The sequence below is a fragment of the Sander vitreus genome, chromosome 14 (genome assembly GCF_031162955.1).
Source record: "Sander vitreus isolate 19-12246 chromosome 14, sanVit1, whole genome shotgun sequence".
Lineage (NCBI taxonomy): Eukaryota > Metazoa > Chordata > Actinopteri > Perciformes > Percidae > Sander > Sander vitreus.
Window position 1 is genome coordinate 13,116,587 of NC_135868.1, and position 18,674 is coordinate 13,135,260.

The window sequence follows — 18,674 nt, forward strand, 5'->3', positions numbered from 1 at the left end:
TGTCAATCCTCACTTGACACCCCCAAACTACTAAGGATTCATTACATCACTATACATACATCTTTGTTTTGACTATTTGAAAGAATCTACACTTTGTGACCACACAAAAGGCTAAGATTGTATAGATGCTGCTTTCAAGTTTGCTCCCTTAACAGTCCTCCTTCATGACTATGAGAGCCATGGACAGAAACAGCAGATCAAGGAGAGAGAGAAGTGATGGAAGGATGGAACAAAAATACCTTGAAAACAGATGTAGAATCCATATATTTCAGATACAACATTGAGGAGGTGCAAAAAAAGAGGTCTGTGACAATATAGCTCCAACAATTCAAACCCAGTAGTGACAGTGACAACACAGAAGTTATGTGGGTGTCATCACAAGCAAGATTGCTGCACTATATTGTATATTATCTTATATACCCCCTGTTGTTGGGTGAAGAAAACACAAAGGTGGAGATTTTCTTTACCAGCAGGACAATATTATCGGCAAATAAGAAGAGGAAACTGAAGAAAACGGGAAATTTCTAAAGGAACTCAATGGGAGGTTTTATGTGCAAAACTTGTGGCAGGTGTATTATTTCCTCAATGTGACTTTTTCTCTGGTGGTCCATCCAAAACCTGCACCACTCAGGAGGTGGTAGATCCAGCTGTGTGTATGCCTGCAGGCTGCAGAATTGCCTTTGTTAGCAACAAATTCTTACCTTTGGCTTTTGAAGGGCAGAGTTTGAAAAAGAAGCTAAGAAGTTCTCAGTCCCTTCCTCCCCGTGGGGCAATGGGAGAAGGACTGTGAAGGGAAGGGTGAGAGACTTAGCCAACAGCCTGGTTTTCATTCCGAGCTAACAAGGGCATATTCATTATCTATGTCACTCGCACTAGCCATTACGTTTAGAACCTAACAAGGATAACATCAAATAGAGAATAAAATCAAAGAAGACAATACAAGCTGATAATGATAGAGTTGTAACATTACCTTTACTGAATATGCAGAGCTTCCCAGTAGATGCACTTGCTGCCCAATTATCATTTTATAAATCCATTTACCGATTGAGATTTTGATCATGCTGGCCCAGGTTTCATTTGCTCTCTGGTTAGTAGTGATACAAGATAAGAGTTAATAATATGTATGCACCGTCTGATCTCACAGTGTAAAGGAGAGACTAAATACATCTTTTAAAATCAGAATGCCTGATTTGAAAAGTGTGGACCTGCTATGACAGCTTAACTTGAGTTTCCATGTATTTTGAAGCAGTGAAAGATATATTTATTTTAAAGTTTGTTAATACTATAGTAAGATATTTGCATATGGTTCATTTTATGGATTCATTAAATGGTCTTACATTCTACCAGAAAAATTATGCAAGTGCTAAGTGCAAATATACTATACAGTAAATGGTAGAAAACTGTAGATGGTCAAATAAATGTCTACTTTAGTCATCAAATACCTAGTCTGTTTGTTCAATGAAGTAATATACGTTTATACAATGCATCACTGTCTGTCTTATTTGTCCCATTTACCTTAAACTTTGTGTGCAAGGATATATGATTAGTATGAATCACAATTGTAATTACATGTAATTCATCAAAGTGACTGGACCATTCTTCAGATTTCTCTCAAGTAAGGGATGTTGGTACTACTTCCACCTTTCATTGAAGACTTGTTGCCTTGTGGGGTTTGTTTTTTTTACCACTAGTAGTACTGTAGAGCAATGTTTTAATGAGGTTCCCTATATTGTTTGTATCTCATTCTTCACGTACCAGAGCTTAATGTTTTTGCACAGAGCTCCAGACAGCAGGGGATATAAAAGCAGGCCGCACCGGAACAAAAACAGCGACACATCACTGACAGTATGATAATAACATCCAAAACACATGATTCACTCTCAGTGGTTTCAGTGACATGAGAAATACTTTCAATGAGTACGTAGCGTAGTAGTTGATTTGGTTTAGTATTAACTGTGTAAATAAAATATTAAAGTGTGTGTCACTTTAAGAGTCAGTGTTCTTGATTTAAGTGGAGTAATGGATTTGGTTTAGCGTTAAAGGAGTGATAGAATGCAAAACCAATTTTACCTTGTCATAGTTGAATAAAGACAGTTCGGTGGGTAAATAGGACATACATAGAAGCTCAAAATCCCATTGACACCTCTTTCCTCTGCAAATCTCACATTTTGAAACTGCTGCTGAAAACACTCTGACACTCTGACTCTGAACAAAGCTAAAAGTTGACGTAAGCATCTCAACTCCAAGTCTTTGTCACACCCCAATATTTGCATAGGCTACACCACTGACCTGAGGTCAGCTTAGTCTTCTGAATCTAGCTAGGTCATGCAGATCTCCAGAGGTCCGCTATTTAATTACTAAATTCACTTCTGAGACTTTTTTATGCGAGAAATCAACTATGTAGAGGTCAAATATGGGCCGTTTTACGAAAATTGATGGCTAATTGCAAATTTTGTCCGACTATGTGTCGCAGTTCAGCCGGAGCCCAGCAGGCTACGTGACAGCGGCCGGTGCTGTCTCGTACCCGCGCAAAGTCACCGTTTCTGGGTTACTGGACTACAAAATGCCGAGGCCCTGATGGAGCTCCAGGGCCTGCAGCTAGCCGCAATCTGTACACATAGGATTGAAGGGACAGTAGCAGCTAACGAAATCCCTAATGTTCACAAAAATGCATTAAATTGAAATCGGACACCATAGTTAGCTTTATAAGACCTTGGGGTATATGTTATATAAGTGGCGTGACGAAATTTAAACTGTAAATATACCTTTGTTATGCCGGCAGCTGGCAGCCAGCCCCGAGCCCCGGTAGTCCAGTAACCGAGAAACGGTGACTTTCACTGGGTATGGAGGTTGCCGTTTTCTTGTCAGACTGTGTGGAGCTCCTAAAGTCCGACACATCTTACCAAATTTGCAATTAGCCATCAATTTTCGTAAAACGGCCCCTATTTGAGGTTTATATTGTTGATTTCTCACATAAAAAAGTCTCAGAAGTGAATTTAATAACGAAATAGCAGACAAACAATGTATAACTTTGCAGTGTCTGAAATATGAGACCTGCTGTCTAGTCTCCAATGGATGTGTATGTGGTTTGCTCAAACCAATCAGCGCGCAGCTCATCTAAATATTCATGAGCATACCATATTTGGAAGAAAAGCTCTTGTTACAAATAGAGCCATATTGACAGGGTAGTTAAGGTACCATAAAATAGCATTCGAGCAATTTTCAGCCCAACCAATGTTACATACCCTATTAGGAGACCTTAAGGAACAGTGTGAAATACCCTATATAATCATTCTATCACCCCTTTAACTTTACAAATAAGTGGCATTGAGTGTGTGTCAGTTTAAGAGTCAATGGTCTTAATTGTAGTGCAGTAGTTAATTTGGTTTAACAGTGTAAATAAGTGAGATTACAGTGTATCACTTAAAGACTCAATTGTCTTTATTTGGGTTTAGTAGTTGATTTGGTTTAGTATTAATTGTGTAAATAAGGGCCCTTTGACAACTACCTTGTTTGGTCCGGACTTTCGGACTTTTCAGTTCAATCCAAACCGAAATTTCAGGTGTGAAACCTCCGCCGGACCACGGTCCAAACCAAACAGGCGAAATTTGGTCCGACCAAAAGAGGTAGACTCGGTGCGGATCAAACTGAACCAAGGTTTGGGTCGTTTCTAGCGTGAAAGCTTGGATGGTTTGGACTTTCGAACCACATACAGGAAGTTCTGGCAGGCTGTCTTTGTGTTATAAGACCGAGGAAGCTCCTTCAGGAATAGCTCTGTGTACGTGAGAGAGAGAGTGACGGTGGAAGAGCTCAGAGCAGACAGCTGTCGGTTATTGGAGCATCGAATAAATTTGCAGTTTAGTAAATGTACAGTGTAAGTTTCAGTACTGTAGCTCAAAACCCAAGTAAAGTTACCGTGTTTTACTTCTCAACAATGCAACAAAACAAGAAGAACTGCGGTAGCACAGGGAGAGCAGCGGTCTGTTGAAAAAACTCTTGACACCAGAGAGAGGATACGAGAGGACATTCTCTCATTGTGTTGCCTATGGATGGAGTTATAGTGAAAATAATAAAGATAAAAACCTTTTAGCTGTAAACCCCCTGGAACCCTCTAAAGGACCTCTGGGGATCCCCGTACCCCACTTTGGGAACCACTGGAGTAGTTGATTTGATTTAGTATTAACTGTAAATAAGTGAGATTACAGTGTGTGTCACTTTAAGAGTCAGTGTTCTTGATTTTAGTGGAGTAGTTGATTTGGTTTAGTATTAACTGTGTAAATACGTGATACTGAGTGTGTGTCACTTTAAGAGTCAGTGTTCTTGCTTTTAGTGGAGCAGTTGATTTGGTTTCGTATTAACTGTGTAAATAAGTAAGATTATAGTGTGTGTCACTTTAAGAGTCAGTCTTCGGGTGGCTTCTTGATATTAATAGAGCTGCTGTGTCTTCCTCCTCTGACGTAATGCCCACAGCGTACAGAGACAGTCGGAGAGGTCCTGTCACAGCAAAGCGATAACACTAGTCTGAACAAAAAATAACAGATAACGAGCTACTCTGCTTTGGTTTGCTGTGACCAGCAAATCCGGGCTCTGGGCGGCTAAATAACATACTATAACATCGGAATATTGCAATACCAGAGCCAATCTCACTAATCAGTCGGTATCAGCCTAGTTTAATGTGTTGCCGTGAAGCCTTAACTATCTCTCTTTCCCTCTCAGACCAAAGAAAAAAGAGACAGCCAAGACACTGTCACCCCGTCCGACATCATCAACAAACAAAAACCCCACAAAGAGACGAAGCAGCCAACCAACCAGCCAGCCAGCCAGCCACCATCTTAACAGGCTGCTGAAAGAGACACACACTGAGAGAAAAGAGGCTAATGCTTATTTTGATCAACAGGTAAGCAGCACCAAAAGAAACACTATCAACACAAATGCACACCATGCATACAGCCCTTTCTACTTGGTGCAGTGGCATTGTAAACGGGGGGAAATGTATCGACGATGCACGGTTGGAGTTGTAGTTGGCGAATTGCATGCTCTCGGACAAGTGGGAAGATGAAATTTGTTCGTCCTAAAAGGAAGCCGGGACTATCAATGGTGCGTTTAGGAGACAAAATATTGCTCTGTTAGCCGTTAGTAGTTTTACGACGGGCAGCAGTCGGTTTGCGTCTTATGTAACTAACGGCCTGAGCAGCGTCGGTGAGGAAAGAGGGATCTGCTGAATGAGAGAGAGGAAAAGAGCAGCACCGCTTTGAATTCACATGGCAATTTACATTTAGGTTAGGACACCGAAACGCTACACAAATACAAATTGGGGGCTACTGGGGACGGCTACTGCTTTGATTTAACACTGAGTCTGAAGCCAACAGCAAGGGGACGTGGAGTGACTTAGTCGCCTCAAGTAGGTTTGTGTTTTTTTTTGTGTAAGTTTTGTGTCTTGTTTTCTGGCATTATTTACGATAAGTGGCATCCTGACTTGAGTTGCTAGACGCCGGTGGCTTGGAGTGATTTTGTCCCTACAATGTAGCTGTAGTGTAACTACGGTGGGTTACTTCTTGGGTGTTTTCATTGATAACTTTTTCATTACTATTCTGACTGCAAACTTGATACTCAAGTTCAGATTTCTTGGTCCTCCGAATGACGCACGTCGTAGAGAAAATGAGGAAAGAGCTTTATGTTGAAAGATGAACGCATTTAGATGCTTGTAGTTTATTGGGCTAAAAGTGGAAAAGAAGTGACACTGGATCAAAGAGAGGTGTTTGTCAAGTGGTTTACAGCCGATATGGCGCTGTTTTGTTGCACCTCTTTCATTGTTAGGAAGCTCGAGAGCGCATGGTGGATGTGAATTGTCGTAAAAGATCCCCAAACAACCTCTCCTATCAACTGAAGTAGAAATAACACGCATTTTATTTATTTGTTGTTGTTGTTGTTGTTGTTGTTGAACTTTTCATGAGTGATGCCGGGAAGCCCGAGTTGCCTTTCCACTCAACTTTGAAAAAGTCCCCCCCCTCTGTCGTAAGAAACTGTGATGTTCCTTTGAGATAAGGGAGCTGGGTAGGCATGACAACTCTGTGGGGAGAGCAGAGTATGTGAAGCCAGTACAATGAGGCACACACTGCAAGGAAGCTTTTTACATAGTCCTTCACAGTTCTCCAATTCTGGCCCCTAAAGAACTGCTTATGTGTAGACCGACTTTTATTCAACAGATAACCTCAGTCATTTTTTAACAGCAGAGCAGGCCCCTGAGACTTTACTCTGACCCCACACTTGTTCACAATCGTTTGAAAAGCTAGCAGTTTGTGTTTTATTAAGTGGTTTATCAATTTATTTATTCACTGGATAACCTTGTAAAGTTGCCAAACTTTTGCTGGCTGCATGTCTATCTACATCTTTACCTTCATGGCATTGCAATGTCAAGCAGATATTTAGATAACTACGCTGAGTTATAAAAAAAGAAAAGAAAATCACTTTTAAAAGTAAGACAGCATTTTAAATTAATATCTTAAACACTCACTTAAAGTTCCAACATTTCCTTAAAAGTTACAAAAGATTCTCGGACAACTTTTGCAAGTTTTGTACTCTCGGCCACAGCAGTATGGAGAGGTTACACACGCATCTCTAAAACTGGTTTAGGGATCACTAGATACACAAAAATACAAATGAGCAAAATTATTTATGAAACTTTTAAGTTTTGGTTGTTTTGCAATATTACAACACAAATCCAGTAAATTTCCTTGATGTGCAGCTTAATGTGTAACTTTCTCAAACAGTGTTTTACCATTTGCATGCATAATGGGGACATTACATTTTTTATACTTCCACAAATTCCTATAGATGTTATCAAGTTCCTCCACTGCTTTATCTTTTTTGTATCCTGACACGGATGACTTCAATTCAATAGTTTGATACTCACAATGGCACATCTGGCTTTGTAAGTAAATCAGGATCAAGTGCTTAGTTTGAACTGACATCAACTTTTAATTTAGTTGCAACTATTTCCCAGACTTTGTTGTCCTGTCCATCTTGTCCGTTAACGTTTTTCCCTTAGAAATGATGAATAGTTGTACGTCCAACTTATGTGTTTTTATATCCATAGATGTCATGCATGTAATACGCCTTTAATAAACTTTTACAAACTTTTCACAAGATTCTTTAAAACGAGTAAAAATGTGATCTAGCAATGTCAGCAAAGATCGTTTTAAAATGTTCCTCTTTCCAGACACTGGATATTATTGTATCTTACGGCCTTGTTCGTAGCTGCTATTAAACGTCAAAACAGTTGACGACTTCCTAAAGAGAACCTCTGCTTGTAAAACTCTTTCCCGTATGTGTGTGTAAGACAGAGTGGGAGAGAGCACAGCACTTTTTCCTGTGTGTGTGTGTGTCTGTATATGCCGTGGAGACAGCCATGGCTTACTCATATGGCTGCAATATGTGAAGTCTCTGCGGTGGAACTTGGAAGAGAGAAAGTTTTGAGGGAGAGAGACAGAAACAGAGAGAGAGAACACGTGTAGTGAGGGAAGTCAGAAATGTCCTGTTCAACTAGCTGGAATGCATCTCCTGTGTTTTATTGATGGTTTGATGTTCTGTAAGACATGAGGAACAACTGTAGTGATTTTGTGGGCTGCCATGCATTTGTCGTTGGTCTTTTTTAAAGTAGTGCTGTGTTACAATGGACAGAGGCCGGTTTGAGATGAGTGTAAAAGGACATTTTAACCCAGTCCAAACAGCTTTTCTGGGGAAGAAATTCTGGGGATTTCATTGGTGGACATGTGAGGGATTTTACTTCCTCAAAGAAAGCATCATGGTCATAAAAGAGTTTGGAAAGAAAGAAAGTTTGTTATGCAACATCATTTTCTCAAACTTGTAATGCTAGTTATTATAATTGATAATTATCAAGGTACAAAAAAAGTTTGCTTTTTATTTTATTTTTTTTTGGTGTATTTGAAAAAAGGCGAAGTTACCTGCAATTTGAAATTATAGGCAAAGAAAGCATGACACAAAAGGAAACAAAGTGTATATGATATAAATGCTATAAACAATATTGCAAACAGCGGGTCACGACCTGGAGGAGTTGTAGAAACCTGACGGGACTGTGAACATTACACAGTTAAATCAATAACTTCACCTACTCTAGATAAGAATCCATACATCCACAGAAAAACTAAGTTACAGGATTGATATAAGTTTCTAAAACTGTCAAACTTCTGCTTTACCTCCTCTACATGATACTGTCGGAGTTTTGGGTGAGTTTAGTTTATTTATTGACCTGCTAAAAGCTGTCATTAGTGAGGAGATTGCAAGTAACGATTCCTGCCTTAACCTCAGTCACTCAGTCGCTGCTGTCTCTCTCCTTCTGGGCCGGACTGACGCGTGTCCTTTCTTAGAGTGTTGTGCCCTGTTTCAGCTCGTTTTGATGTTCGACATAAGGAACAGAGGACTGATTTCAGTTAATCTTGGCTTATTATTGCTGTTCTGTAAACTGGTATTCTGTGGGCGGATGGCATATCAACATGCTAGCAAATAATCTAGCAAATTCTCAGACCTGTTGCCTACCACAGATGAGTGTGTGAAAGTGAACAAACAGTTGTCTGCCTGATTTGAGGAGATAACAGAAAATCAGTTGAGCTGGACATTTTGCAATGTTCAGTTTAAGTAACTGTTAATTGTGACTGAAGTGGCACCAGGAGCAGTTGTTTTAAACACTTTGATTTTACTGTTTTATTTAACTTTTGCTTCTCACTTTTTTTTGTGTACTTTAATGTGTCAGATAATTGTCTGGAAAGCTTTCCTCGAATAATATAGCACGTGTCCACAGCTTACATTTACTTAACATCTCCATACCTCACTATTAAGCTCCTGTGATTATAAAATCTGTGTTTAGGCGATCTTAGCAGTAAAGCAGATCATATAGTGTTCAAAGATAGTAGATCAGAGGAGATAGGATGTTCTTTTCCTCAAGAGTTTTAAGTATTTTTCTTTATGTGGACGCACAACTCATATTTTTTTTCTAATTTCTGATCCCATTTATTCATGAATGTGCATTGCCTTAACTCTCACTGTTTCCAATAAGCAGGAAAAGATAGCTTCTATTAAAGCAATCAGCCATTATTCATCTCAACCTGCCTGCAGTTCAGATAAAGGAAAACATCATTTGTCACGGATAGTTTATTTAAAGAAAAAACTTTTTGCAAGGCTTCTGGCTCTCTTGGCTCATAGCTCTGTAGCTCGCACTTCTATCGCACTTCTATATTACACAGAAGTAGTTTCTTGTTTTGCTCGTATCTCAAGGACACAGTTGTTTTGAACTTATTTGACTGTCTGGGCACATTGTTCTGCCTCTTTCATTGCTTTATTTTAAGCTGCTTGTAACGTGGGTGATACAGGGATTTGAGCTTATTCTCCTGTTGCAGTTACTGGAAGTCACTCTGGAAAAGAGTGTCTGCTAAATGGCCAAAATGTCATCCCCACTCTCTGTCTGTGGTTAGTACAGCCTTGTTTAGGCTTGAGTATGTCTCTAATGTCTTTGGTTTTATTTTAGACTTTTAAGTCTGTCTTTTAGACGGCCTGCTTCAGATAACGAGCACATGGTCTTGGTTTAGAGTGAAATGATTCCCCCCCCCGTTTTGTAGTTTTTTTTGGGACAGACGAATCCTAAATATGGGACAATTTTTCTTCCTTTGATCCAAAAGAGTAAATAATCCTTCTGTCATTATACAGTGGAGACTGATAACGTGGTGGTTGAGCGGATTTAGGCACCAGTGGAAGGTGATGACACAGGCAGCAGTATGGTCTTGTGGTTATAGAGACTATGCCGTTACCAAAAGGTTGTATGTTCAAACGCCACAACACCTGCTCGCTCCTTGTAACTTTCTGTCTACGACTATCAGTTCAATCTCTGAAACATACAGTAGATGACATTGTTTTGAAATTGACATGTCATGTATTTTGTGGTACCAGAAAGATTGAAACCAATTTTTAATTAACATAACTGTGGCTCCTGAGCCAGTTAACGAAAGCTCACTCGTCTGAGAAACCTGCCGGCTTGTTATGTGATGTGTTATGAGTTGCGAGTTCTGACTGCTTTGACTCAGCAGCAGTGCACTTAACACGCTCATGCTTCCTGTGCACCCAGACGTTTAGTTATCAATCACTGTTCATTTGAGTTTGGACCTCATGTAAAACACAGTGGATGATTTGTTCCAAGGCTGAGTTCAATTAACTTTCAAATAAATGAAGATCTTATTGAAAATGAATCAATTCTCATTCGCTCAACCGTGAGCAAATTTGCTGCAGTTTCCAATATGAGAGTTTTATTTGGAAAGATTTTGTCACGTTTACTACACAGCGGTAGTTTCCGCGGATGCGCCGTATGTTAGACAAATATGACTTTGTGCTTTAATCATACAGCCATTAAGTTCCACATTTTCCAAGTCCCAAACGTGTGCCTTTGAGTTGCTGCTCTCCTTCTGCTTCCACCTTTCTCCAAGCGATACTACAGGTGTTGTTCCATGTTTGAAGGGTTTCACAAAGGAAAAGCTAAAATGTTTATGACTGAATGTCATTAGGAGAAACATGTAGCTTTCCTATAAACAGTTGTCTATCTTGAAACAAAGTAGAGTGTGTTTGGTCATGGAAGTCTGATTAGATTTTATGTGAATTAAAACAGACTTCCATGTGTTTTAAATGTTGGTGGCACAGAGATCTGAATAAGAAACGTTTGGAGGCCCTGAGTTATTTACATTAGCTCTGCATTATAAGATGATAGTAAATAGTTTTTTTATTGAGACTAAAGTCCGTCAGCCTATTTACACTCGGGTGGTGCATTAAAAGTTAGTTTGACTTATGTTTTCCCCCGGCATTGTAGCTCTTGTTGTGGTATTAGTCAATAAAACCTTCCTCCTTAATGGTTTCACATTTGAAAATGGAGCTCTACATTAAAAGGTAAAGTCGAATTACAATAACTTGTGCAGATAAATATTGAGCAAAAAACCCGCAGCAAGCATCATAAAAGGGGAATCAATTTCGCAATTGAGATGAGTAATTGGGGAATTGCCCTTTTTAAATTTTAAATCCTTGCATAATAAATTTGATTGAGATCCAATACTGCTTTTTCTTATAGCTACAGTATTTCATGAGGTTGTGGTTTGTGGAGTGGGCCAAATATACTTGCAGCTGTCACATCAGGACCTCATAGTTACATTTATATATATTTTTTTTTGGGACATACATGTAATTATTTCCTATAATTTATACTCCAATGTCAGTGTAAACACGGTAGCCAGAAGTTTTTGTTTGTTCTATTTGCTTAGGTTTCCACTCTCTTTCACAATAATCCCAGTGGTGTCAGTGTACAGAAGAGGATATTTGAGCTTGTTTTGCTACCTTCAGAAAAGCCAATTTGACTTGAAAAGATAATCCATCACAGTAAACATGCAGCTTGAATCTGTCAGAGATTATTTTTAGTTTTATTACCTATCACGAGTAAGTACAGTATTATGTAAAGCTCTGTTTGTTGCCAATACTACAGGGACACCAACGGGGAGTTTTGGAAGTCTATGTCAGGATAGTACAAGATAGTAAAGATTTTTTTTACACGTCATATACTTGTCTTTATATTTAGGAAGTTGTTGTTAACAGTGTTTCAAGAAGTTGTTTTAACACTCTGTTTGTATTGAGAAATTAAAAAGAAAAAGTATATTAAAGTACATATGGCATGCATTTCAAGTGTTTTGGGAGAAAAGAAACCAGCAGTAGAAATTAATAAAAATGAACAATATCTCAAAGTAATCTGGTATTCTTTTCAGAACATAAATTAAGACTTGAGATGATGGTTTTCTAAATGTTTTCTAACATTCAAAAGCCAGTGTAGTCACTTAAATGTATAAAGTTATTGTATACTGTGTGTGGTATATCAGACAGTATAGTACAATGAGGAGATAAAGAACAGAGTATACAAAGAGTGATTATAACATGAAGCTGTGAAAATGCATTTAAACTTGTGGTGTTATACGATTACATTTGTATACTGTGCTCAAGTCTTCCTGTGAGCTCGGCTCCATCTGTAATTTCTTCCAGTTTTCACCCAGCAGACAGACAGAGACAGTGAAAATGATCTACCGAAAATGTGACAGTGGCATAATTGGCATGAATTTGAATGTGATTCATGTTGCAAACTTCTTTGTGTTGAAGCTGAAAAGACTGTTCAACGCGCAGATGGAGAGAGTACTGAACCATTTTCCTAAAGTACTGTATGCTTAATTCAGCGAGACCTTTCTCAAGTAGAAGTGTTTTTTTGTTTTTTTTTATCGAGGAAGCTACTCGGGTAAAAGTTGTCTTACTCCAAAGTGAGGGCACAGTCAGTTAATTCTGAATGAAAGAAAGTTTTGTTGATTTCATGCACGCAGGACAATTTCCCACTGTGAATCGACACATCCACCTGTTTTGTAGTCAAAAACTGTTGTGTTTCCCACTTTTACAGGTTAAAGATTTGTATTTAACAAAAGGTTACATCATGTATACGACAGACGGGAACTGTATTTTACGTCACCTTTCCCTAAGCTACTATCAGGACAAATCGTGAGTTTTCTGCAGGATCACTGAAGCAGTATTTTTGATGTGGCTGTTGTCTGTTCACAGGGGATTTCAAGCCTCTGTAATTCAATATATTTCGTTTAATATGGCATCCGTTCCTGCTGTATATCAGCAATGAATCAGAAATGCACAACTTCTCATGTTTAGCCAGCAGTATTGGAGAACATTCATCTCCAGACAGTTCAACATTTGTTGATAGATGGCTATCAGTTAATCTAACAATCTACCAACACTTATCTCCTTCTGTTGATGTCAAATCTGTCTCATTGGCAGTCTCACACACACACACACACACACACACACACACACACACACACACACACACAAACACACACACTTGAATTGCTTAGCTGACAGTGTTGCTTTGCCTCACTCTGTTTCTTTATCTCTAAATCTCTGTTTCTCTTATTCTTATTGTAACGACCAAAAAGAGACTGTTAGCGTCGGGTGTGCTTGATCATACTGTTACCATTGTCAAAATACTTAATTTGCTTGTTCAGAGAATGCAATTAAGTTTAATTTCAAGTGTGAATACACATTGACATTTGTTTGCTATGGTGATCTTTCTCAGTCACAATAAGATTTGTTCCAAGATTTGATGTAGCGTTCCTGGGTGTGTTTGTGTTTTGAGTTCTGTGCTTTTGTATATGTGCACACAATGTTAACCCTGGGTTATATACATTTGTGCCGCTATTAAAACTATTGGGCTCTCACACACACACACACACACACACACACACACACACACACACACACACACACACACACACACACACACACACACACACGTACTGCCCCATTAGTATTGTAGTCTGGGATCTGGCTAAAACATCTGGTGGCTGAGTAACTTTTCAAAGTAGTCTTTGTCCTCACTCTGTGTGCATGCATGCATGTGTCTGTGTCAGTGTGAGCGTTCGTGTGTGTTTGTCTGTCTGTAATAAGGGGCAGACTTTTTATGGCGTCCCGTCAAATTAAAACTATGATTTAAACGACTAACATGTATGTCCTTTTTTTCATTAAAGCGAATAGCGACACTAGCCTCTGCAGATTTGTTGCGCTTGCTTCTGGCCGTGTGGACTGTTTGGACTTGTCTGGACTGTAGAAAAAAAACCTTAAAATAAAGATTAAGCATGGATCTAGTAAGAGTAATTTATGAATGGCCAGTCTGGCCTGTTGTGTTATTTTATTCATGTAAACCCGGCCAGCTGCTCCTTAGCATAGAGACATCAGGAAGAAAGCAAAGGGAGATATGACACTCTTCCAAGTTGCCTCTGGTCCAGCTTGACATTTCTGCCCAAATCTGAAAGAACCAGTCTAATGTCGATACAGCTAACTGTCTCACCTGTTCTCTGCATGATGGGGCTGAGCTTGGTTTTCTGATTCTGTGTAAAATTATCCTGCAGTAGCAGCTTTGGGCTTTAGAGGGTACAGCCCTGCAGACAGTTTGAGCTGATGCCCTCAGGGCTTTGCTTCAAACCACATAAACTTTGAAAGAAGCAGGGATTCATCTTCTCTTACAGCAGTTAAGAGTGCTTAATCTGCATATTTAAAGGTGAAGAATCTTGTCCTGGTACAGAAACTTTAGTTTAATGTATGTGTATCATATATAATGTAGGGAATTTATTTGATGTAAAATTGTAATGTCAGTGATGGGGTCGTCTCGGTGTCTGCACAACACTATTGAATGGGTTTGAATAGTGATCAGATTTAGAGACCTTCAGTCCTTTGTTGAGCTGCGTCATTGGACTAGCTGTAAGTAGTTACTTAGGATAATGGACTATTGGTGCTGTATTGTTTTAGAAAAAAGGAATTACAAAGCATGTTTTTTTGTCTTCTATATCTGTTAACTGAATATCTTTGGGTTTTGGACTGTTGATCAGACAAAACAAGACATTTGAAGGCTTTACCTTTTTGCTTTGGGAAACTGTGATTTTGCATTACTGTATTTTCTGACATTTCACATAACACACACCTAATTTCCCGTCCTCACAGTGGACCTCTTATATTGAATCTTAACCAATAAACACAAATCCATGGAGTGTGACTGGGTATTATTTATTTAACATAAGTGCAGGAAGATCTAAATAAAATAGGCTCAATTTTTCTTGAGGAATGCATTCATCAAACATACGAATGTGTCTGAAATTAGGTTGGTTAGAGAGTTGTACTATTGGTTTTGTTAACTTTTTGATTAATAGCACAGCCCTAATTGCAGCAATGAGGCTGTGCAGTTTTTGCAGATTATTGTTTAAGGCAATACTTCAAAACCACATCCTTTTAAAAACACTATCCAAGTAGACTTAAGTGATAACCATATCAGGACTCATCTGCAGGGTCATTACCAGCATTTGAAGACCGGAGATTCATGAAATGTGTTACCATCAGCATGTTTGTGGATAAATAATAATTTTGATGGTCAGCATGTTTTCAAAAATAACTCTGAAAGGGGAAGTCTTTTGTTAGTATTGACAATAGACTGTGCAGCATGTTTGTTTTCTTAAATTTTGTCTCACAAAAAGAAATTAAGTCTACTTGCTGAGAAGTGTGTGTGTGTGTGTGTGTGTGTGTGTGTGTGTGTGTGAGTGATCAAGTGGATGCATGGTTAGATGGATGATGGAGGAAGGGAGGTGGTTCTTTTTTGAAATGGAAATTAAGGGGGCGCACATCTGGGGGTCTTTGAGCCTTTTGTGGGGGGAGAGGAGAAGGTGGGTGTCAGAGGCCCACAGTCAGAAGTGTGTGTGTGGGTAGTAGGGGGTGGGGTTTAAGGAAGAATGGATGAAGAAGAGGGAAAGGGTAGTTTTTCATTTCTGGGGAAGTAGGAAATAAAGAAAAATGGGATAAAGAGAGGTGTCTATGCTTAGTGTTGGAGTGGGGAGAGACAGACAGGGATAGATGGATGGATCGATTCATGGATAGAGGGAGGGAAGAAGAAAGGAAGTGAGACAAGGTAATAATAAAACTAGGCTGTGACCGACATGATTAGAAAAGGAAAAGGAAATGCTTAGATCAATAAGGTGGAAATAGAGTAAGAAAGTAGATAAACAAGGGAAGTAGGGATGGACAGAAGGACAGATGAGGAACCCATTTACATAGACAGGAGTGGGAGGAGGAAAAGTGGGGCAGAGAAATGGGGGAAAAGATCACTTGCTATAGTCGAAAACTTTACGGCTGACAGTTAAATTTACTTCAGGCCTGTGTGTGTGAGTGTGTGTGTGTGTGTGTGTCGGGGTGGGGTGGAAAAGCACAGTGGGGGGCTTGGCGTTTGTTCTGCAACATGGCTTTTGGGCTTTTTAGTGCTTCACACACAAGTTGTCCTCTTCCTTTTTCTTGAGTGGGCGATTTTACCTAGCTGTGAGAATCTCTCATGTTTTTTTTCTTCTAACCTTTTCTCTCTCTTGCTCTTTTAGACGAGTAAATGATTAGATTATAAAAATGTCTGTTCAGTGACTGAAGAGCATTGGTTGGTAGAGGTTCAAGAAACCAGGGCAGGAGACGTGCCTTGACATATGAACTGGAACTTTTGTGATCTCTTCAGTCAGCCACTCCCTCTGTTGTCTAGTGTTCTTTCAGTTGCTTGGACATCTACAACTTTTATACCGGTGTGTAAAATATAAGCTAATGTGTGCTTTCCGATCCTTCCGAGGTGCACTTAATGCATGTTTTAACATTTTTAAATAAAACCTCAAGGGATGTGTCTGTTGCGAGATCAAGTTGTGAGAAGTGAAAACAAGAGCTCCTCATGTTTTTGTGATTCAAATAATAAAAAATATATTCAGGATTAGTTTGGCAAGGTGTAAAGTAGGGAAATGATCTAGCTTTATCTTGCCTGGTACTTAAAGCAGCTTTAAAAAATGGAGTCATGTCTTGAAGGATAAGAGTTATTCAGGATGTATTCCAGTAATATTGCACCCCAGGCCAACAACTTCACTTAGACTATACATGTGGGGTTATGAAGTAAAGTGTTCTGAGGATGTAGAAAGTCTCTCCTGAGTAATACTGAAGAATGAGACAGTGTTCAATTTTATAGATGAAAGCGGAGGAGATGGAGAGAAGGAAAGATGGAAAGACGGAAAGCAACAGGAGTAAAGAAAAACAGCATGTGGTGTGAAAAGTAACAGATCTGAGCAGATGAGTTAGCATCAGCGGTTTAAAAAGTGAAGGGTGTCATAAATTTGATTTTAAATCGAAATCAGAAGCAGGATTGGCTATTTCCCCAGTGTTTTTTCTCTCAACACCGGCCTACTTGCGCACGTCTGAAGAAAAAAAACAACAGAAACAGCGTAACTTACAGCTGAGAGCATGCAGCTGATGACAGAGGGTAACACTATCTTACCAGTAGCCTGCAGCTTGACTATTAGACACCATGGCCACTGCCGGAGTTGGAGATGACAGAGAAACAACAGAAAATCCTCCTGCTTCCCTGCAGTCACATTTTCCTTCTCCGTGAGTGAGTTAAACAACGTAGGCAAAGCATTTGGGCTCTGACGGGACTCCATGGTACCTTCAGGTACACATCGTTAAACTAATTAAATTCAATTGCGCCATTAAAAAAAAAACTCTGAGAAACTCAAACTGTACTGCAAAGTACCCTTCTCCTATCTAGTGGCTCTTATTGTGGCATTGCTGTCCCTGTTAAAAAAAAAAAAAAAAAGTTTAAATCCAAAATTTAATCGAATCGTGACCTTAAAATTGACTATACATTATAGTCATGTATGGGTCATTCTGCCTCCAAAATCTGGAGGAAACCTTTTGAATACATTCAATTTGAAGATGAGGGAATCTTGGCGCATCAACCAACCTGGAGCTCAAACCTCTGACTCAAAAAGACATGAGAGTTATTTATTTTTTATATAATTGTTGGGGCTGAAGACAGGAAAGGGGAGAGAGAGGGGGAATGACATGCAGCAAAGGGTAACCGCTGCAGTAAGGACTGAGTTTTTGAACATGGGGCACACACTCAACCAGGTGAGCTACCAGGTCGCCCCAATACAGGAGCATTTTGGATCAACACAGGATCTGGTGTGACGGGGTCTGAAGCACACAGTTATTGTTGCAGCTATTTAGTACCGTGTTTAGTAATAATTTGCTTTAAATATGGTTTGTGAACTCTGAATGATAACCCTTGACTATGTTAAGAATGATATGGCTCTATGGCATTAAGTCAGGTTCTCGATCGCTTTGCAAATTACCATCGCATTACTGGAAACATTCCTTGCTGTAGTCCAGGAAAGTATAACATGCTTTGGCATTCAGTCACTAGATCAGATTTGTAGCTTTACAGGAGAATCATATCAAAGGAAAGTTGATACCTCTTAAGCACTAAGTACAAGTATCAGCGACAAGTACCTTTGATTGCGACACTGAGACACATTAAAGCATGTTTTCATTGCTGTGAAAATTCAGCATTAAAAGAATTACACTGATAGTATGATCATATTTGGCTTTGAATTCTGGTTCAATTCCAGTTTTTGAATGGAGTCCAGCCCTGCATTGACATCACTGAGGCCCTGAAACCTCCCAGTCTTGCTTCCCGGTAGTGTTCAACAGGGAAACGCTGCTTCACTTGGCCAGTGTGCAGATAGAAGGGCCCTGGAAAGGAATATAAAGTCAACATTGTGGGTTGAAAATGTTCCGTTGTGTGTCTGTACAGTACGCGTGTGTGCGTGCGTCTTAAGTTTGTCCAGACATTTTTTCCCGTTGGGCCGGCCGCTTGCAGGAAACGTCCGATTCTCCAGGAGTGGAAAGAGCGAGTGTGTGTGTGTGTGTGTGTGTGTGTGTGTGTGTGTGTGTGTGTGTGTGTGTGTACAGAGAGAGAGAGAGAGAGAGAGAGAGAGAGAGAGTTGTGTTGCGAGTGTGTAGCAGCATGTGCATGGTCTAGTGTATTAGCGTGTTTCTGTCTGTGGATGTGTGTGTGTATGACTGACGTAATGTTTGAGCTTACCCAGACAGAGACAAACTAAACCATGACACACGCACAGCATACAGGGGTGTGCACATGTGTACGTGTGTGTGTGTGTGTGTGTGTGTGTGTGTGTGTGTGTGTGTGTGTGTGTGTTACTTTAAAATAATCAGATATGCTT

At 39.6% G+C, this 18,674-nt stretch overlaps 1 protein-coding gene across 4 annotated transcripts in view; it reads left to right on the forward strand.

Moving 5' to 3' along the window:
- The first annotated feature begins 4,476 nt into the window (after nucleotides 1-4,476).
- Nucleotides 4,477-18,674, forward strand: part of trps1 (trichorhinophalangeal syndrome I) — a 115,628-nt gene continuing 101,430 nt past the window's right edge. The window contains exon 1 of one of the 4 annotated variants that reach the window (XM_078267131.1): nucleotides 4,477-4,897. The gene's annotated coding sequence lies outside the window, so the exon portion shown is untranslated. The other 3 variants (XM_078267134.1, XM_078267133.1, XM_078267132.1) reach the window with 3 other exon arrangements.